This window comes from Anas acuta, chromosome 1, assembly GCF_963932015.1.
Source record: "Anas acuta chromosome 1, bAnaAcu1.1, whole genome shotgun sequence".
NCBI lineage: Eukaryota > Metazoa > Chordata > Aves > Anseriformes > Anatidae > Anas > Anas acuta.
Genome location: NC_088979.1, coordinates 42,118,217 through 42,140,832, shown reverse-complemented (window position 1 = coordinate 42,140,832; position 22,616 = coordinate 42,118,217).

The window sequence follows — 22,616 nt, the reverse complement described above, 5'->3', positions numbered from 1 at the left end:
GGTAGCCAGTTTATCCATAGATCAGGTCCATGAACATTTCTGGTGAACTCAATGAGACTTTACAATCTCATCTAATAAATTCTTTTGTAGCACTCCTTTTGTCTTTTTTTTTTTTTTTCTCTCTCTTTTATTTTTTTTTTTCTCCTCTCTCTCTAAAAATTAAATTATGTCACCATGGCTGTATATGGAGCCCATTTGCCCATGAAGCAATCAAATCCAAACTAGGAAGGGTATGGTCCCACTGGGGGAAGCTGAACTTTCCAGGTGCAGTGTGGACTACCCCTTTTAGAAATCAGACTCTTGCCACAGGAACTCTAACTTGTAACACAAATACAGAAATTTGGTTCTGATGCTTGCAGAGCTAGTCTTTCAAGGGCACATAAGGCATGCTGCTCCTAGTACACCTCCATTCTAAAAAGGTAGGCTGGTACCTTATCTCCATTCAGACTTCAACTCATTTGCTATTTACTGAACTCTTCCCTCCGTTATGTGAACACCAAAATAACAACAGATCACTGTGATTTCTCTGGTGAAAATACTTGACCTAACAAACAGCATTTGAAAGGATCTCAACACCTTGTGTACACTTCCTCTTACCAGTTTGTAAAGGCTGAGTAAATTAAATGTTTGTTGTTGTTGTCGTCTTTTCTCCACTCTTTTCCATAACTGAGGAGGTGAAACACTGTCTATGGCAGAAGAATAGTCTCAAGGTTGTTTTGTTTGTCTCAGTAAATACATGTAGTTCTTAGTACTGTTGTGACAGGACTTTCACTATTTTCTATTCTGTTTCCAAGAGGCTGCAAAACACAGCTACTTGAGGAATGGTAATAGCTGTGATCTTAATTTGGGGCAATTTACAATAAATACAGCTGGCATTGTACACAGATAAACTCTGATTATGACAGAATTGTTTTCTGTAATATCTCAGCTTCTTTTAGACTAGAATCTGCAAACACATATGCTTAATTTAAAATCTGTGAAATCAGCTGTGCCTCACTGAGTTCAGTGGAGCTATTTGTATGCTTGGAGGAAGCAAGTGTAAAGTGCTTGCTGGATTAGAACCTTCAAGGCTGCTTTTGGGTGTTTGTTTTATGCACAACATACCTCAACAGCCATTAAAATATGTTTCAGGAAAAAATTCTAGAGATTGATTGTTTCTTCAGAAATGACCCCCAAAATCAATCAGAACTGTTTTAGAAATATGCCTACTATGCAATAGGATTTACTTTTTTTTTTTTTTTTTTTTTTTTTTATAAGCAAAATTTATCAATCCATTAAAGAGGAGACAAGTAAACAAAAATGAATTGTCATTTGTGTTATTTTATTAGTGTCACATGAGATTACAGCATATTATTGACTTTAAGAATATTTTACCCGAGGAGGCTTGTTTTAACATGCACAAATCAGGATCAATACTGGATATGCATTAATTTTCATAAAATGCTACAAGGCATTTTTTTTTTAAACAAGTCCCATGTTCGTACTTATAGTTCTATAAAAATTATGATTGTGACCAAATGAGGGCCTAGGTAAGATTTAATTATTAAAAAATGGATTATTATTTGCATTGTTGTTTTCTTTCCCAGGTGTATTATTTACTGACCAAATGTAATTTATGTGCTTACCCGGTTATAGACTGAAGTTAGATCGCCTGCACAATTTTTGCTGACTTTGCTGCCTTAGCTTGCTTTATCAATTCTTTTTTTTTTTTTTTCTTTCTCCTTTTTCATTAGAGATCACATATAGTTTAAGAGCCGTAATCTGAAACCTTACAGCTCTAGTGGATACTTAAAAGACTCATTGATACACTTTGAGACCTAGTCAATTGAACAGTATTAGCAACAGCAGCATCTAGCCATTAGGCTATTAGGATCATTTGCTGGGGCACTAAAATTAAATATAGGGACTCCAGCAATTCCCCAATTATATTGTGTTAGTATAATGGTAGTGAAAAGGATATTGTTTTAGTCAGCTCATGCCACTATTGCAAGATCCAAGATGTTTTCCATTTTGTGGATATGGATATGTATTGGCCAGGAGACTTTGACAGTAATGTAATTCCTTTTGCAAGCAGAATAGATCAACACCATTCAAATCCTACTAGTCAATACCAGCTTTCCACAGTCACAATGTTCATTTTTATTTTTTGTGGAGTTTCAGTATTTAAAATGATACAGGTGAGATAAAATACAATCTAGAAAAAGATTAATATTGACAGGGTGTAGAGTCAGGGGGAAGGAAATCCTTTGCCTGTTAGTTGGCTTCTACAGCTGTGACCTGTTCAGTTAATCCTCCCACTTGAAGCTTATACTTTCAGTGGTCCCTGGAGGGAAGGATTCCAGTGAAAAGGTAGAATCTGATCAAAAGTCCTAAAAAGTCACATGAGAAGTCATGGTGTTGGACTAGGAGCCTGCTATAAACACATATTATACAGTTCAGAATTGTGTGCCATCATCTATTGCAGTGAGAGAGAAAGAACATATTAGTTCAGTCGTTATGGATTACTTTTTTCCTCCAATATGCAGTAAAGCCAAATTGTACAAAAGTTGAGTGGTACTAATAGCAATATAAGAATGGCTGTGTTGCACTGAAGCAGGAATTCCGTTGTTCCATTTCATCCCAATGGTTTCATCACAACCGACCGCAAGTGCCTTGGAGAAGTACATGCAGTGATAGGTGCCCAACATACATTGCAGTGATTTGCAGCTCAGGAACTTCTGGACATAATAGTCACATTTTTTTTGTATTTGTTAGACGTTGTTTTTTTTTTCTTCATTAATTTGTCAATTTTCTTTTCAAATCCATATAACAATTAAGCATCCACAAAAATCTTGTGGTTAAATGGTCTACATTTTAACTACGAATTATGAGGAAAAATGTCCTTTCTTTGACAATGTGATCTGCTAGCTTCATGTAAGGCCCTTTCCGTCTTTTATTAAGAAGAACAATGTGCATCTGCTTTCTTTTTCCATGCCACTTAGGATTTATAGGCCCTGTCACATGTCTTTTCAGTGCTAAAGAATCCTAGTTTATTTAGCATTTGTTTGAATGGGAACCATTCTATACCTTTCTTATCTTTCTTATCTCCTCTTTTTTAGTACTTCTATACTCTTTTTCACACTGGGGTTCAGACATACATGCACTGTTCAGTTTTTGCATCCATCAGTATCTTAACAGTGTTTCAATTTTGTTTTTTCCATTCTACATCTCATGTGCCCAGAAACGTTTTTTCCCACCATACAAGCTAGGATAATAATTTTATTATCTAGGTCTACAAAACCAGATCATGACCACAACAATGCTATTAGCAGCACCTAACATTGTATTTATCTGAGCATGAGATGATACTTCCATATATGTAATAGTTGGATTTAGAAACTTACAGCTCTACAAACAGATTTATTTATTTATTTATGTATTCACCAAGTGTTCCTGAACTAAGAAATGGTGATAGTTCAGACACTGATTTGTTTTAAAAATAAAGCATCATAGAAGATCTGGTCTTGGATCAAGCAATTACAATTTAGCTCAAATTAAATTAAAATGAATGAAAAACTGAAGTATATCTGTAGCTCAATTAAAAAAAAAAAAAAAAAAAAAGACAAACGAATAATCTCAAGTAAGTTAATGAAATCAGCTACATTTAGACTCAGGCAGTGGAATCTACAGGAGACTTGGAATTTCCTTTAGTTAAAAACAGCGAAATTGTTTTGTATGCAAAGAACACAAGACATGTAAGAAAGTATCCCAAACTGACAGAAAAGATTAGATATATTGAAAAGAATTTTAGGAACAAGCAGAACTCTACACAGTAGGTAAAAGAGATTTTCAAGGAAAGAAGCACACGACTAAAGTGAATTCTGAAAGCATAGGAACCATTCCCAGAAGTCAGTACCTACACTTGGGATAGCAGAAAGTTGGACTTAAAAAGTCATGTCATTCCTTTTTCTTCTCTTCGCTCTACTAGTGCTGCTATTACTGCTTTTCTCTACTTCTTCTCTCCTGTTATTCATTACATTTCTGTGGCAATCTTTCTGTGTTGTTTATTTTTAACACTCATCCAGGTTAGGCATCTTGGCAAGGAACTAACTATCTTCTTTCAATCAAAAATCACTTCTTTGCTATCTTGTAGTTCTGCAGCTGCCCATTCTTCCTCTTATCCTTTCTTATTATCTTAACTCAATAGCTTAAGAGAATATCCTCTTTTGCCCCACTTCAGTCTCTCTCACGTAGACCTGTTACAGTTACAGTGGCATTCTACTTTCTTCATTGCTGTAGTTACCAACTATCTTGATTGCGATATTTCGGATTTTCAGTTCAAGAAATCCCTTGCCTCTTTCATAAAACACATTTTCCCAGAACATGATGGTCTCTAAATGCTTCTTTCATTCCTAACCTTCCCTTCTTCAAAATACGTGAGAAAATATAGTTTTTTCATTAGATCAATCATCTCTCAAAACAACATAAACCCAGTTTTCAGTGGAGGCTTGTTCTGGCTAAATGAATGGTTTAGAAAAAAGCTCTGAAAGGCTGTGTTGAAGTGGGAAAGTCCTGGAGAAAGGGCAAGGAGAAAGGGGAGGTCTGAGACAGTGAGATGTGAGATGACCTCCTCTGAAGATATCCCCTTACCAGTATGCTTGCACTTGAAACTGGGCACAGGCTGAGTAGCTGAAAGTGATGAGAGGCAAGAGTTACATCAGGGTCTAAAGTAGTTTGATGTTTTTTAAAGGGAACAGATATTCAAGCAACAACAACAGAAAAAATCAGATTTTGACCTTTGTTCTTTCAGCACATTTTTTTTGTCAGTTTTCATGTCACTTTGTGAAAAAGGACTCCTCTAATTGCTAAAATAATAGGTTGATTTTCTAGACATTTTGGAGTAATGCATTACTTTTACTTCATATTTACATTATATTACAGCTTGACATTAATATTTCAATCTATTCTGACACTGTGAATGGAAATGCTGGGTGAGAAAAGTATGAGGCAAGTTAAAATGCCATTCTGCTGCACATCTGATGTGGATAAGTGGTACGCTTTTTGTTGTTTGAAAATTTACAGTAGCTCTGAGTTTTCATGAAGTTTGTAATCAACATGTGGAGCAAGGAGGCAATAGAAATGTCTGGATCAATGTTTCTGAGTTTAGTGAGGGGTTTTGGAAAAAGAACATGGAGCTTTTCTGTCAGAAGAGAAATATTGCCCTTGCAGCAGACAGCTTTACGTGACACTTTACAGCTTTATTTTTCTTTTCTAGTCCTTCACACTGTAAAAATAATATTTCTTCCTACAAACAACTCAAGCACATTCTCTAGACAAAAGCTAAATTAAATACCTTAGAAAACAAAATGAATATAAAGTTCAGTTGCTAATGTTGATATACAATGTACAAATTGTTTTTGTCCACCCTTAATGGGCTTGCCAAATCTTCAAGAGCAACCAATGCGAACTTCGGAATTACAAAATTAATTCGGAATAGATCAATGTACTGTGGTAACAGCAGTGGATTTTTCTTCATCAGCAGCTGAATCACATTGCCCATAGCATTCACTGGACACAGTGCTCATGAACTAGATTGCTGTTTCACAATCATGCACTATTAACTTTTGCTGTAAATGTGTTTTTGCCACTTGGTAATTGGATTAAAAAAAAAGCCAGCAAACCTTTATTGAGGTTTTCGAACCCTGGAGAGGATAGTGAGATTCACTTCCACTAACGTATAATATGGCATACACTGAAATTGGCTAAGTGTGCATAGCTACAGCTATAATAATTTTGTAATGAGATATAAAGCAAGCATGAGAATCTACAATGGATATTTTGATCCCATCATGTACAAAGTAAATTGGTACTGAATCCCAGCCAATCATGCCATCTACTGATAATATTACATTTGCATCAACTAACAAGTTAAAGGCATACTACATGGCAAAGGACCAACAAGATGTTGGTAATTTCTGCACTTGGATGTGTAGACATTTTGTCCTATTGTGAGATAGTCAGCATGATCTAGGTTTTTAACAGGAACAAGTAGTGTTACTGTAAAATTCTGTTTGCCAATTGATTTTTGCAGAAGGTATTGGAAGGGATTTTATAGCTCAGTTTCGGATAGCAGATATAAGAACACACAAAACAGTATTTTAGAAAAAAAAATAATTTCAGTGAAGTATTTGTGACATTTTCCTACTCTAGCTTTTTGACTGGGTTTGTGAAATGTCAGAAAGTTAACACAGAGTAGTGGTTGCAGTATTAAGTTAAAATGCCAGAAGCACCTGTATTTGAATCCAGGTTTCCTACCGAGTAATAGCCATCCAAATTTACTTCTCTGACATGTATATGAGAAAATGCAAACCTTATTGTATTATTGTTTTTATGTTGTCAATGGTTTGGCAACCAAACAACAGGATTTTAAATGTAATCTTGTTCTGTGTAACAGTGTTATATCTAATGAAAAGACTCAGTTTTTATTTTATTTTATTTATTTATTTATTTATTGTAAATAGCTTAGTATATAGTCTATGGAATCTGGTCAATGAATGGCATTTCTACATATTGTAGTAATAGAAATTATAACAATTAAATTATGTCCTTTTTTTTTTCCAAGAATTCAACATTATTTAGTAAGGTGTACTAGTGAGAAGATGTCCCTGTCCTTAAAAATTCAGTCTCAATCAATCTTCTGTGTTGTGTGGAATTATAGTGAGAATTAAATATCCATTATTGAAGTTAGAAGCTTGAATCATAGAATCATTCGGGTTGGAAAAGACCTCAAAGATCATCTTGTCCAACCTTTAACTTAGTAATGCCAAGTCCACCACTGCTACTAATTGTAGAATCACGGAATGGTTTGGGTTCAAAGGAGCCTTCAAGATCACCTAGTTCCAATCTTCCTGCCATGGGCAGGGACACCTTACACTAGACCAGGTAGCTCAGAGACCCATCCAACGTGGCTTTGAGCACCTCCAGGGATGGGACATTCAAAACTTGTTCCAATGCCTCACCACTCTCATAGTAAAGATTTTTTTCTCCTTATATCTAATCTAAACCTACCTCTAAGTTCTACATTTACAAGTTTCTTGAAGACCTCCAGGGATGGTGACTCACCCACTTCCCTGAGCAGCCTGTTCCAATGTTGCACAACCCTTTCAGTAAAGAAATTTCTCTCAATATCCAACCTAAACCTCCCATGGTGCAGCTTGAGGCCATTTCCCTTTGTCTTATCACTTGGAATATTCTTTTCCTTCTTCACCTGCAACCTTTGACTCTATTTACACGAGTAAACTGAACAGTTTTGGGGTCTGGGCTTAAGCATAGTCCAGACTCACACATAGTGTACATTCTGCAAACAAGGAACCACACCAGCTAGCCCTAGCAGACAAGCCCCAGACACAGTTCTGCATGAGCAAAGGGCTAATCTCAGTAAGGAGGAGAGAGAAAGCTATTTTGATCTGGAGGCAAGGGGAATTTGCCTGTATCGATGTTATCAGTGGCATGCTTCTTGCTTACAGGGCCAAAAAATTGCTCCTGCAGCATGTTATTTACTTTAAGGATGCATTCACAGATGTTTCTCTTGACGTTCAATAGAAGAAGTGGAAGAACTGCAGGACACAGCTCCTACATGGGCACAGTCTGCTACTACACTGGGCTCTCAGCTGGCTGCCATCAGGTTGTAGTGACTCAGAGGACAAGTTCCCTCTTACATACCAGTGCATACATCTACACCAGGACTAGTCATTGTAGCTGCTTTATTGCTCAGTGGAGAGAAAGAAGCACTTCTAATGATGTTAGATACTTATTTAATGATGGGATAAACCATATCCTATTTCTTTCTGTTTATTATATAGATACAGCTGTTAAACAGGCAGCTGTGAATGACTAGGTAGAACAAAACCTTGGCTCAACCACTGGCGTGCCTCCTTAAGTCCTTGGGCCAGTGGAACTGAGCTACTTTTCAGGCAAAATATGATTATCCTATGCAGATACCTATGCAGAAATGGATTCAAGGAGGCTGACTGAAGTCTCTTCCCGTGTTAGTAGCCCCTGATGCAGCGTATGTACCTCAGGTCACTTGGTGTGCTGAGGAACCCCATCCAAATTGGTTCATGTTTGGGTTTGGTTGGGAGCATCTTTTGTACTGTTATCATGGCAGTTCAACCCACAGAGAGGCCCAGAAAACGTGTAAAATGCTCCTTTGGACAGTCCAGGAAATCAGATGAACTGGGAGAGTGGTTCATGTCTGACAACTTGGCTTCTTTTAGCTGATGTCAGGTGTGAGAATCTATCCCTCCACTGGTCCCAAATGCACGAGCATCTTTACCCCTAGGTAAACAATAGAATAACTGTGTTTGTCTCTCTTTTCTGAGACATTCTTTATTGGGAGTACGTATCAGTGCTGGTTCTGTATTCAGTCAATTAAATCACGTGCCCAATTGTTGTAGCACACTATTAAATATTAAGAGAAAGGAAAATTAAGTAACACTTCACCCTTCTTAATAATTTATAAGCCCACCTAACCTTAATGATGAATTTGAGTAGGATGCGATGTGTTAAGCAGATTTAATGCAGTGCAGGATTTACACTTCACTGCTGCTAAAGCAAGTTAGTGCTAACCAGACGTGGGCAGGGTGGGGCAGATTATGTGAACCCTTCATGGCCAGGAGAAACTCATCTACAGAGAGAGCTGAGGCAGTTCCAGCCTGATTCTTTTTAATGTCACAGTTCATTTGCAGAACCATAACTGGAATCAAGAATTAAAAAGCCTTGTATAAAAGTCAGTAACATTAAACCTTTAAGACTCATGTTTCATGTGTCATAAAAAGTCTATGAAAGAATTTTATATTCTGTACAGTGTTTTAGCACTTTCAATCATTTTTTTTCCAACATAACTTTTGTGAACACTTTTATAGCCTCTAAATGAAAAACTAAACTATGTGTCATTCAAAAAAAGGTTTTATGGATCACAGAATTTAATATAAGTTCTGCACCATAACAAGGAACTGATAGACCTATATTAGAATTAATTTAAAATGCTGAAAAATGTTTTAGAAGATTGTGCATCACATATTGTGGTAAGCAACACCAGTGAGTGAAAATATTTGTTGTATACACACACTCTTTGACAGTGAACTGAAATGACTTAAAATAACATGTGTTAGCAGTTTAAAAAATTGTGCTTATGTCATGTATATTAAAATCCCAAATTGTCATGTAAATGAAAATATTTTCTATAAGTGGAATGGAATCAACTTTTTAAAAATCATCAAATATACATGATAATAAAATCCAGGTTGAAACCACATTCAGGAAAATATATAATATGATACAAGGTCTAATCTCTCTCCAGGGAAAAGACAGTTACTCCCCAGTGTCATTAACATTTATGAATTAAGGCTTTATGAAATGGCAAAATTAAAATTATATTCTTCAGGTGCTAACACTATATTATACATCTGTTTTACACTACTGGGGAATCTCTTCTTTCTTTAATACCTGATGGGTATATGCCATTAACAATGGAAGAAGCAGTGACTTAGGAAACATGTGTAGAAGCAACAATTTCCACATTTTATCGTCTGTAAAATGCTGCAAAAACTTAAGAAGTAGTGTTCAGAGGACATCTGGAAGGTAGGTAAGGGTAATCTACCCAGTACATGAACTATGAAATCTCACTGATTTTCCCTGTTTCCTGTGTTGACTCTGTTCAGGCCTGGCTGCTCCTGCTGCAAGAGGGGCAAAGGGAACCCCTCTTTTTCCTCCTCACAGGGCCTTTCTCTTCTACATCTATTTGTCTGCCACTGAGCATAACTGTAACTCCATGGAAGCAAATCAGTAATAAAAGCCATATCAAGACATTATGAGTGACAACATAGAAGCACATAAAATTAAGCATCACATTCATTCCTCATAGCTTTAGATGTTTGAGAGCATCACCAGGGCTTCTTTTGTGGTTAATGGGGAAGTAATGGTTCTTTAGGGCTGAAACAGCCTATTCATTCACCATCCATGCCTGAGGTGTAGAGTTCTGCATATTCTCATCAGGGAACAGTCTATTTGGAAGTCATTATGTACAAGGGATAATCAGTTTGGTTGTGGATAACTACATCTCACCAAGGAAATAGGAAGTGTGGGAGTCACCTTGAGACTCTGCTGTCTAAATCTGTCTAAATCTGTAATGCCTACAGGTGCAGACACCTGTATAGGTGTTTAAGCTCCCAGTATAATCGGTTGCCTCATTCAGGCTCCAGGCATCATGCCTGTTTCCATTTCAGGTGAGACCTGAAATGTGGGAATTTCAGTGGGATGCTCCAGAGTGACTCATGTGGTCATTAGAAACTGCCCCATTGAATTGAGCTGTGGATCTTTCTGTCAACTACAATTGAACTTGGACACCCAGCTGTCAAGTTGACACCTACACTGGATGTGGCTAAATTTAAGTGAATGAATCTGAAGCAAAATCCTACTTAATTCTACCCTGCATCAGTGGAAGGAAGATCAACCATACAAGGAGAAGCATACCAGGAACATATGACAGATTGTTAGCATTGTGTGATCATAGTACAAAAGCATACCATTTATCTCTTAATAAGTTCCCTCTAGTTAAGTGTTGAAACCTTATTGGTGGTGTTAACCGATGGTTGGAGGTACCTTTTCTTGTGCTGTGATGGTCTACTCCATTCCTGAGTTCACTTTTCCTATTTTTGAGAAGGTCATGGAGTATTCCTCTTTTTATTGTTTCTATAAAGTACAGTTTGGTGATTTTGCCACTCACATAACTTGTAACAGGTTCACTGCCTTCACATTTCAAAGAAAAGGTAGGCAGTGAGTATATGTACTGCTTGTCTTTGGCTTTGCTGTCTACCTGTGCAAACTGGGAAGAGGCATTAAATTAGCTCATGTATTATCTTTGTCAAAGTTTTCCAGGGAACCATATGCTTTTTTGCTTGTCCTATCACTTTTGGGAGACCTGTGTGATTGCAGAGTACAAAAACCAGGTGGTTATGCAGTGTGCCCAAGGTCCAGTCATAACAATATGTAAATTGTAAATTATATTTCACATTTTTGTCCACCTCTCTTTCCATTCACATTAATGTTGCTAGGAGTTCTAGTAAGGAAACACCTATTGAATATACCTTCTAAGTACCTCTTATATTAACATTTAAGTATGTGCTTAGATTGAAACATATGTCTATGACTTTCCTGTTCAACAAGGTATTTAAACACTTTTAACTTTTGCGTCTGAAGAGTGTTGTGAAAGATTTTACTGAATGTGTGTCTATATGAAGTGTTTTTCTAGTTACAGCTTCTTGTTCTGTTTACTCCACTTCAACAGCAGTAATCTCAATTTGCCACGTGTCTAGCTTCTGCTAAGGTAGTTTTAATTCACAGTCACTTCATTAGGTGTAAGTCTTGACTTTAAAAGAAATAACCTTGTGGCTTTATGAATCTTCTAGGGAATTTAAGCAACAGGCTCTTTGGCAATGTGTTACTTCCCTCAAGAGTTAACCTTGTAACTTGTGTAACTGTGCCTAACCTTAGCAATACTTTCAAAATTACCTGTACACATGTCAGTTTCCCTACATGTTTTGACAAATGACACATTTCCTTTGGTGCTTCTTTGTGGGTAACAGTGTGTGAGGATATGGTAGTGGCAAAATTTATTACGGTTATTTTGTAGTTGATATTAAAGAACATGATGTATTATATCAGGTGTCTGACCTTTAAAGATCTTAGGACCCAATTCATTACAACATAAAATTTACATATTATTCAACATTCTATAGTCCTTTTATGAAGAAGTCATGATGCATACGTACATGAGATTTAAGACAGACAAGTATCCCTGCACATTGAAGACATTGAGATTGAAGACAATATGAGATAAAAAATATTGTAGGCTGGAAAGGATTCACTTTTTTAACCCATGAAATGGATTATCCTGGCACCTTTTGTACAAAGTCTTAGGAAAAATAAATGGAGCATACAGAAGCAATGCTGTATTAAATATCAGCTACATTGTTGTGTCTTTTGTAAATCCTGACAAGACCTACCTGTCTCTGTTTCTGCATTTGGTGAAGTTTTCCACTGCTCTGATACATGAAGAGTCAGCCTAGGGGATTTCATTAGTGAGAAACTGACGAGTTTTGCAGTGATTGTATTTGCACATACTCAGCTGGAACGCACTCTGAACACTATTAACTTTTATGCTGTGCTGTATTATTCTGATTTTGGTGGTGTGAACACATATTCTTTGCCACAGTAGATAGCTGCAGATATAGTCTACCAGTCTACCACTTTTTATAGATGTATAGATCAGCTACACACCTTAGGTGTGTAGCTGATACTGTGCACCTGATTGTTGTGCAGTCAGTTGTAGATATCTGGAGATGGACCAGGTGTTCAAGACCAGCATAACTGTGCTTATTTTTATGTTACATTTGTGCCAGTGCTCTAAGATTTTGCTGTTGGAGAGCACACCCTATTATTTTATACCAGTAAAAGAACAAAGGCGACATATGGAGTTGACTAAGACATTTGATACAGCAACTGTAAATTGTCCAAGCTGCAAAGTCCATGTAGAGGAGTGGTAAAGACAAATGAGCACTGCATATTTACTTTTGTTTGAAGTTGGATATCTCTTTCATTCCAAACATTCAGATGTAATCTTTTCTGAAGGCTGTACTGGCTTCTGTAGTGGCTTTGTGACTTAGTTGTCATTTATGGCATCTTGAGACAGCCTTTTCCAAAGCACCATAATTTATCAATAGATTTCAGTGTTGTGTCAACCTGATTTCCACTTGGAGAAGGCCAGATCAAGCATTGTGGTTTTTTGTTATTCTAAGGGTCAAACTCCAGGTATGGAGTGTGATTCAGATGCCTAGGCAGGCAAAGTGGCCCTCTGGAGCTCTTTAAAAGTATCTATTTCAATCCTTTAGTTAGACAGAAAACATAGGCACTTATGATAGGACTTATTTACTAGACTGAGCTTGGATTTAAGATCAGTTATCTGGCCATGTTGTGGTTTGCGATCTAAGGGTTATTGATCTTTATTTGAGTCTTTACCAAAGAGTTGGGATCTGGGCTTTGAATTTGAACTAATTCTCTGTGGATTGAAAATTCTGCCCTGTGTTACAGTATGGGATGTGGATTCCTTTATTGTTATCACAAAATGTGACAGTACAGGCAGTAATGTGCATGCGAGATGACAAGGAGGACTGAGACAAGGACATGGCTTGCCTGAGTTAAACAGGGTTTTACTTGCAAAACCTATGTTGAAAGAATGTGACTAAATTACTTTCAGCAGCTATATGTGCTGTTATAAGGCTGGGATTATGGTTTAATTTTCTCCCACTGGACATATATATCATGAAACTGTTTTACTTGTATGATCCACGTATGTAACTCTTGATGTACCTAGTTAAGAGAGTGAACCTGCACTGAGAATTTGTCAAGTTTTTGTTACGGAGGATACTGCTATTTATTTTCTTACAACAACAACAACAAAGTTATACTGGGAAGGATTTATTTTAATAGAAGTTAGCCTTATAAAAATAAATGCTTGAAATGCTAGCTGTATATTCTAAGCTAGTTTGGGATCTCTCTTTAGTCAGTGGGGAAAGCAGGCATCTACTCTACCATTCCATTCATCTTTACAGGGGTTTAGTGATTCAGCCTTCCTCCCTATTGTCAACAGAGAGACGTGACAACCAGCTCAGGGCTAACTTGTAGATGGCTCAAGTTTGATGACATAATCCCATGCATAGTGGCCGAGATGAGAGACTTAAAAAAAAAAAAAAAAAAAAAGAAGAAGAAGAAGAAGAAGAAAGGAAAAAAAAAAAGAAGGTGTCATGGTTAAGGGAGCTGAATGCAACCACAGGGAATTTCACTCTATCTGTGCATCTGTCAGGGAATTCCTGTGGGATGCTTGGTAAGTCACTGAACAGGTGGTCAATAATTGTGTGTTTCTTGTGTTATGGGTGTCTGGAGTCTGATTTACAGAAGCAATAAGCACTCACAACTGAAATTGAAGTAAATTGTAATTTTATTGTAGAATGCTACATGCTCATAAATACTTGGTCCTGTTGTTCTTAAACTGAACATCCCAAACTTGTGAATACTTTAGGACCAACATTATTTGTGCCATTATTCCCAATTGTAAAATGGGAATAATGACACTCATCTCCCAGTGGTGTTATGAAAGTGAACTCACTACTGTCTAGGAAATATTTAAGAAAGTTTTACAAAGTAGCCCTTTGGGAAATTATTAATTTGGTATTCAGAGCAAGATTAGAATGAAGTGCGGTAAGACTTTAGGCCATACACTGAACAGGGAGGATGCAACAAAATATTGAATACCTGTTCTTTAAGTGAACATCAGCCTTCATGTGCACTGAATGAAGCGAGGGGAAAAAGTAGAATGTGTTGATACCAATTTAAAACTTCTTAAAATACGGGCACAGGGCAAATTAGAGTTCTCAGAGATAACCTAACTTTGACACTGCACAATCTTTAAGTGACTTCCGTCTTTCTGTAAAGTTATTTTAACACAGTTTGAGTTGTTTCTAAGATAGTAAACTGAAAAAAGAGAAATCATAGATGTCATTTTATGTGACACGAGCAGCCATCAGTAGTGCTTTCTGAATGCTGGACATCAATCACAAAAGCCACATTAACCACTTGAGTTAATGGGTAGGAATACCAGATTACTGCATGTTTGTCTTGTTAGCTCAGCAGGTCCATCCTCTTAGCTGAATACATCAAGAGTTATGTGGAGCATACAAATAAAGATAGTTCCACAATGCGTATGTGTCCTGTGGGGGCAGTCTGGGGGATTTGATAGACATTGGTTCACAGCATACCTAGGAGAACTGCATTTCCTTCCACTCTCTAGCAAGAGTGTACTTTTGGAAACAAACTGTGCTTGTTTTCATCCCTAGTCTGGATTTTCATTACAGTCGTCCTCCAAGCTGTATTTTTCTACATAATTTTAACTCCTACTCTACACCCACCCCCCCACTTTCTCACCAAATCATACTGAGTCTCTTCCCCTCAGGCTTTATAACAACAGGTTGAGCTAATCCCATTTTCCCACCTTCCAGCTTCTCGTTCAAACTCTTCTTCCAAACTGCCTGCACAGCAACCCTGTCTCCAGCTCCACTCACTCCTGCTCCCAGTTTCTTTTCACATGTACCTTATCCTGTTTGTCACGTTTCCTTCCCACACTCTTATACAAGTACATCTGCAGTGTGGTCATCTACTTTTAGACATCCCAAATTCCAATTTCAGTTGCAAAGAAAGTCCTTTTCAGTTGTGATGGAGCATGTCTAGCATGGATAAAATCTTTCTGGAAATACTCTGTCAAACCTTACTCTCTTGTAAAAAAAAAAGAAAAAAAAAGAAAAAAAAAAGAAAAAAAAAGTATAGTTCCAGGGATTTGTTTCCAGGGTCGGTTTCTTGGGGGTGAAATTCCCTGCTCCAAAAGTAAATTGGAGTTTAACTGCTGTGTAAATGCCCCCAATAAGTGTCCATTTGGGATTGTGCTTGAAACAGTCCTCCCTTCACCCTGCTGCAGAACTGCCATGCCATGTCCCTGCAGGCTGTGTCTTACAGTCCCAAACAGTGCTCCCAGTCTGTGACACACAGTGAGGAGGGTCCTGGTGTCCTCCAAGCCTCACATAGTTTTTCTGTCCAGTACAGACACGCCTTTCTGAGGTTCTTTAAGAACATCTTTAACAAATGGCCAAGATGCTGGGATATTTTCCTCACAGTCCCCCATAACAGTGTTTCTGCGTGGGAGGGATGTGAGCTGAAAGAAGGATAAAGCACGACAAGGGCAGAAGAAGATGCTTGGCACAGACATTTCAGCCTAAAATACTAATTCTGTTCTTACAGCCAAAATGGTCTTGAACGGAGAAATTCTGGGTTGTCTTCTTAACAGATAGCACTACCATGCCACCTAAAAAGTCCTGATCGAAGGGAGTTGTGCTTGTAATCAATACTTTTAAACTTATTTCAGGTCCTTCAATTAAAGATATTAAGTATGCTTTATGCAAATAATCGATGTCTTTGTTTAAAAATATGAACCCTCACCCTATCAAAATGACCACAAACAGCAAAGATAGGTGAGCTGTCTTTTGCTGATCTTTGCAACTAAAGCATTCAAGACACTTTTTTTTCCCCCAGCTATTATATTTTTTCTGAGAGGAATAAAGGGAGAACTTAAACAAGGAAATTAAATGAGTAACCATTTGGACACAAGAAGATGCATAATATTATAACTCTTTTTTATTGAAATGATATAAACAGGTAATAAAAGCTCACAGTACAAGTTTGTAAGATATCTTAGTAGAACATCTAAGTACTCTAGAAAATCTATTGATAATACAAGACATTATTTTCTGTAACCAGGGGAATAAATTGTCACACAGAACCCATTTCAGGTTTTGATGCATTAGCTGTGGTGTGAGGACAGTGTATGAGCAGGCAGTTTATAGATGAAATGTCCATTTATGTCCTATTACAGACTCTCATGATCTAAAGAATTTTGCTTTTAAGACCTGTGCACAGCTTGCAATTCGGTAACCTTCATATGAGCCAGCAAGGTGTTTCTCGGCATTGAGCTGGTAGCCATGTTGTGAGCAAAAAGATTGCTTCAGCCAGAACTCTTTGTCTCCCTAGAAATTGTTGGCCGATATTCTGATTTCCGTTCTGTCAGATTAGCACCAGCATAAATGTACCCTTTCAGAGAATTGGCTCTGAACTGCTAGAGGGAAATCGTGCACATGAAACCAAGGCAGGAAAAATGAAGGAAAACACAATGAAAAACAAATGGGGAAAAAAAAAAGTTTGTTTTTTTTTTTTTTTTTTTTTTTTTTTTTTTTGAGAAACAGATTGATGAAGTGACATGAATGCAAACTCCTTCTTCAGCTGCTGACTACACCTGCCTGTGACAGAGTCCTAGGAATTCATGTCCCTTTTTAAGGAAAATAATTCTTACTGCTCTAGTACTCTACCAGCTTGGGATGTTACAAGGATTTATAAGGATATCTTTTCATCTACATTCTCCTAATCAGGCCCAAACCTGCTGCACGCCTGAGTGTCACCAAGAGGATCTCTCTCTGAATGACTTTTCTTTGGAGCTAGCCCTGGAATCTGAGTCTTTGCCTCAGTGAGCCTCTTGTTGCATGCATCTAACCACAGGCTCTGGGTGAATACTCACAAAACTCACAAAACTACACTGTAACCCCTCCACAGGCTCATCCAGGTACTCCTGCGTCATGGCAGTGTCAGGTTATTCCCTGGCTGTGCTTACTCCTGATGTTTTTTGCATGTCCTCTGTCTACTTACACTTCTGCTGTGTCGCCTGGTGCACGTTGCTCTCACGTGGATTGTTCTCTGATGAGAAACAGCACAGCTAAGTGCTGAAACAGTCTCCATAGTTATAAAAATGTTTAACATGTGGGTCCTAAAAGGAAACGGTGAATTAAATACACAAAAAAAGTGTCCCGCTGTGCAAAATTAACAAAAAAAGAGAAAAAATAAAAACTTGTTTCTCTGCAGTGGCAGCTGCTGGGATTTTTAATCATTGTTTTATCACAGCAGTTAAAAAAAAAAAAAAAAAAACACTCTGAAAGAATTACTTTTAAACTCTGCATGTACAGAGGAAATAATGCTAGCCCTTCTGAGTCACTGGTTCCTTTTTTTCTCCACTAGTAGGAAAAAACAAAGGCAATTTGTGTGTCGTGTGTGTGTGCATGCTTGTGTGAAAAGCTCAGTCCTCAAGAGAAAAATCACTTACAACTGGTAACCTTAGCAAAAAATAAAAGTTTAAAAGTATCGACAGTTACCAGTCCCAGCTGATAAATCAGTAAAGATTTCTTCTCCTCCAGAAATGAAAGAAGGGCCTTGCACTGCCTTACACAGTACAGGAATGTTGGCCCCACAAACTGTGAGACTATGGGAGAGGAAAAGAAAAGCTGAGTAAAATTAAGATTTAACTAAAACATATGAAAAGAAACTGAAGAAGAGAGAATTGATGAAGAAAGCTTTTTTTTTTTTTTTTTTTTTTTTTTTTTTTTTTTTTTTTTAATGAAAATGTCTTTGAAAGCCTCTAATAGTGTGACATAAAGCATACTGTGGCTGTGGAAATGTTGGGCTCTTTTAGTGGAAGCTGAGCATGCTGCAAAGGCATTGGGGAAAAAAAAACAAGAGTTCAGTCTGGCTGCTCGCAGGCTGCGCTTGCCTGAATCTGTGCTGCCTCTAAGACTGCCGTCAGCTTTACCAGCTGTAGGATGCAGAGTGGAGGGGGGGGGACAGAAAAACTGCATGTGGGGAAAAGCTCAGCAGAGACTGATGTGCAAAAGTTCAAAACCTCAGCAGCCCCTGGGAAATCGGGGAGAGCAGAAAGGAGAGCAAGATGCTTTGCTCCAAGCTGGTGCTCTTGTTGGGGGGAGAGGACCAGCTTCTTACAAAGGATGGGTGCAGAGCACTAAACACCCCAGAAGTTTTAGCCACAGAAGTTCAACAAAGCAGTACGGTTTCGTGGGAGTCGGTACTTCATCGCGTGAGAGTATTTGAGAGAAAGTACAGCTGTGAAAATGGGAGCTATAGAATAAATGCAAATAATGTGTGGATTATCTGGTTTGAGATAACCACCGCATTTCAAACCCGAGTCACAAATTGGCCTTGTCTTGCAGCCGCTGTGTTTCCACGTTCCATTGTCTAATTACAGCAAGTTTGTTTTGACTGAGCACCAGTGATTGATTTACTTATTATTTTCTCTTTTGTTAGAAAGCTTGTGAATCTGTATAGCGGTTTGTAGCTTTTTTTAAGCGTTCCCTGCTAAGCATTTTAGACATGATAAAAATAAAACAAAAGCAGAAAAAAAAAAAAAACCACAGGCGAATATTGTTTTAGATTCACGTCCCCGCTGGATAGTGATAACTGGCGGCTAGGAATAATAGCTGTGCCGGTGGAAAGGCAGCTTACCCTCAGTAGAGGGTGCTGTCTTCTCATTGTAGCACCAGCTGAAATAGAAGGTCACTCAGCCTATTGATAAATCACTGTGCCGTGATTCCTAACTGACAGCTCAAACTAACATCAAGCTGGATGAGAGAGAACAAAAGGCCATCAAGCAGCCATTTTCTTGACACTTTTATTCAATCACCAGCAGATTGCTTACGACAGCAATAGCAGCTGTTTTGTCTTCATCTTTCCACATTTGATAAAAGGTGTCAACTCAAATTTTTGTAAATAATTCACTTACCCCTACTGCACACACCAGCACTGTTCAGCATATGTATTCTGTGTGAGCAGATCACTGAGGCAGGTCAGGGCTCAATGATATCAGCTGAAGGTCATCTATGATCTAAAAGGAAGCACTGATAAAGCTACAGTCCCTCAAGGTCAAAGATAAGAACTACATTGAGATATTTGTAATGTGGACAAAAGGTTAAACAATAGAGAGAAAAGTATGGTATTGTTTCAGTTAACACACTAATGATTTTTCTATTGTTCTTTAGGAAACACTGTTTCAGCTGATTCAGCTGGTTAACCCTTTCTGAGTATGCCATTTATTTAAGTGCTGGATGTAATTAATCAGAGAATATTACTTCCCAAAGTTGGTAATACGAGGTAGCAGCTCACAGCCTTAATATGCTGCTGCTAACACTTCTGCACTGCGAAAACAAGCAACAGCACTTTTATTGCAGGCATTGGAGAGAAAAAATACCTGGGTAGTGTATCAAACGATAATGGTTAGAAAGAGTAATGCATTTAAGTAAAACATAGTTTATCTTGAATTCCTCCTTAAAATAAATTTAGGTCCCAGACCTGAGGAGAATTAGAGAATATGTCTAATATTTCCTGTTGTAACAGCTTCATTTACTATAAAGGCTTAGAGAAACTAATAGAGATCTCTGAATTATTGCAATATGACACTCTATCTGATGTTGGCAGTAGCCAAAGCACTGAGATTAAAAATGATACATCCTTCAATACTAGGTTGTTTTTTTTCACCCAGTTATATTACTCAGAAAATAAATCTAAGCAACAAATAGTCACTGTTTATCACTATTTGGTTTATACTTTCTAATAGCCAAAGTATATGTGCATTTGAGATTCTGTCTGTGCTCAAACAGCAGGGAATTTATTGCATGTAATTGATGTACACGAAGATCAGAGAACAGTTGCTTTCCATTTTCCCATTCTTTCTGCCTCAGTGCTGTGGTAAAAGCAACTTTCCTTATTCCAGTGTACTTGTGATAGAGAAATAACAAGATCTGAATGAAATAACATATCTTTTATTTCTAGCTAAATGAGAGAATACAGGAATAATTTCTTAGTGAAAGCAGGAATCCTGTCTTTACCAATATAATTCCTTACCTAGGCAGTTGTATCTGAACTAAGAGAAACAGTTTTAATTAGAATTAAGCAAATGTTATTCAGCAACTCATTTTCTTTGTGGATATTGACCTATTTTCTTGTCATGCAATATTTAGACTATAGTTTCTTCAAGAATACTTTTTATCAGCTTGATTAATATTGTTGGTGATTTCAAAAGTCTTAATCAATCAGAGAAAGTTTTGGTGAGATTATAGCTAAAAATTAAATAGTGTTTTATGGCACAGCCTTACCAAGTATCTCACATGGCATTATTTCCCTTTATTGACTGGTGTGTTCTAGAAACAAAGGGATGGCTTGAAAAAGCCCCTAGAATTTCGAATGGCATCAAGTGTACAGGATTAAAAACTTCGGAAAACTTTCAATTTCTGGTCTTACTAATATCTTGCTCAAATTGTCATTCTTACAAGAAAGTAGACCACTAAAAATTAGTGTCTGGGTGAAGAATTAAAATGTGATATTCTTTCATCACAAAGCAATTGCTTGTGAATGCATGCTTCTAGCAGTGAAGGGTGCTGTTATATTACTTAATTGTCATTGTGGAAAAGCACTAGTAAAGATTTATGGGGACACTGATCATTTGTTTTAAGTTGTATTATATTATGTAAAAGCAATCAATGTATTCCATTTACCAGTTTACTAATTCTGCATTTACCAGTCTATGGTTCCTGACACATAATAACAGTAGAGAATAATCTGTGTGCTTTAGATGTTTGCATCCATAATATTAGCTTAAACCTCTCCTTCCCCGAGCACTAACACAGGCAAACCAGCATTAGTCTTGTTAACTCGTGTTTACTTTCCATGAAGGTGTAATAAGTATGTGTCTATATAAAGTAAATTCATGCTATATATAATTTGGGAAATATTCACAAAATTATTTTTCTGATATTCGCTTCTGGAGTCAGCTATGTATTACAAAACTGCAGTCAACATGAGTAACTATGTCAGAATTTATCCTTATATCCAAGACCAGTGTCATTGCCTGCACCTCAGCTTGACCAGGACAAGACAGTCACCCTGAAATTTCACATTCCATGTGCTTTACACAGTTTCAGAAAAAAACAAAACTAAAACAGGAACAGTTTTGAGTCTAGTTTCTTCTCTCGTGTAAACTAGCACATTTTGTTTCAAGGTAAAAGAGGGAAAAGGGTGAAGATTTGCTATTAAATTTCAGACTACAGGACTATGAGAAAAACAGGAAAAGATAACATATAGAAATGGCAATGGAATACAATAGTACTGAAGAGTGAAGGAAAGAAACATGTAAGAAGCAGAGGCACCAAAATGGGCGTGGAAGGTGCTACAGGACACAGAGCATGAACACAGGAGACTAAGGCTCTAACTAAAATGGAGTGGGGAATGGAGGGGACATAAGATGGAATCTTACTTATATCGAACTTTTTTTTTTTTTTTTACATCTAAAGCTATGGGCACATTAAAAGAATTGCCAGGTATTGCTAATTTATTGCAAGTAATGTGATTTTGGCCATGACTGTGGGAGCATTTGTGATAATTGATTCTGGAGGAAAATGCCTCTTTCTTATCCCTTAACTTGCACCCAAGGTTAAGACTTGCACTGAGCTCCAAGCCAAGAGCTCTTTTACTCAATTCTATGTCCCCTATAATCTTTATTATTAAATATCTGTCTAGGTAGCTATTGCTCACCCATTTGCCAAATAAGAAAAATAAGAGCCTGACAATGTCACTGAATTAAATCCATAAACAGAATGTGTCTCTTGTAGTATAGCAGACCTAAATGCCATTTGCTGTGCAGCAATTCATTTCAAAAGGAATAAACCAAATGATATGCTTATGTAGCACATACTGTCTGCATAGTCTTTTTGCTAACAGAGTGTATTTGTTACCTCAAGTGGTGCCTAGAAAAATTATAGGACACCATAAGCACTTCTGGTTTTAAATTCAAAAGTTCATGTTTTATCCTTACAGAAGGTCAAGCTTGCCTATGATGTCTGCAAATCCTTAGTCCTCAATTTGTTTTAAGAAAGAAAACAAAACAAACAAACAAAAAATCCCATATTAATTCTTCTGCTTTCCTTGAAAGATATTCTCGCAACCTTACAAAAGATGTGTGTGTTTTGTCTTTTTAATGCCAGAGCTAAAATGGTAATTTTAAAATATTTTTAGCAATGCTTTCTGGCACCAAGGCTAATTAACATGGAATTGCTGGCATTTATGCTGTTAAAATCCTTACCCTCCAA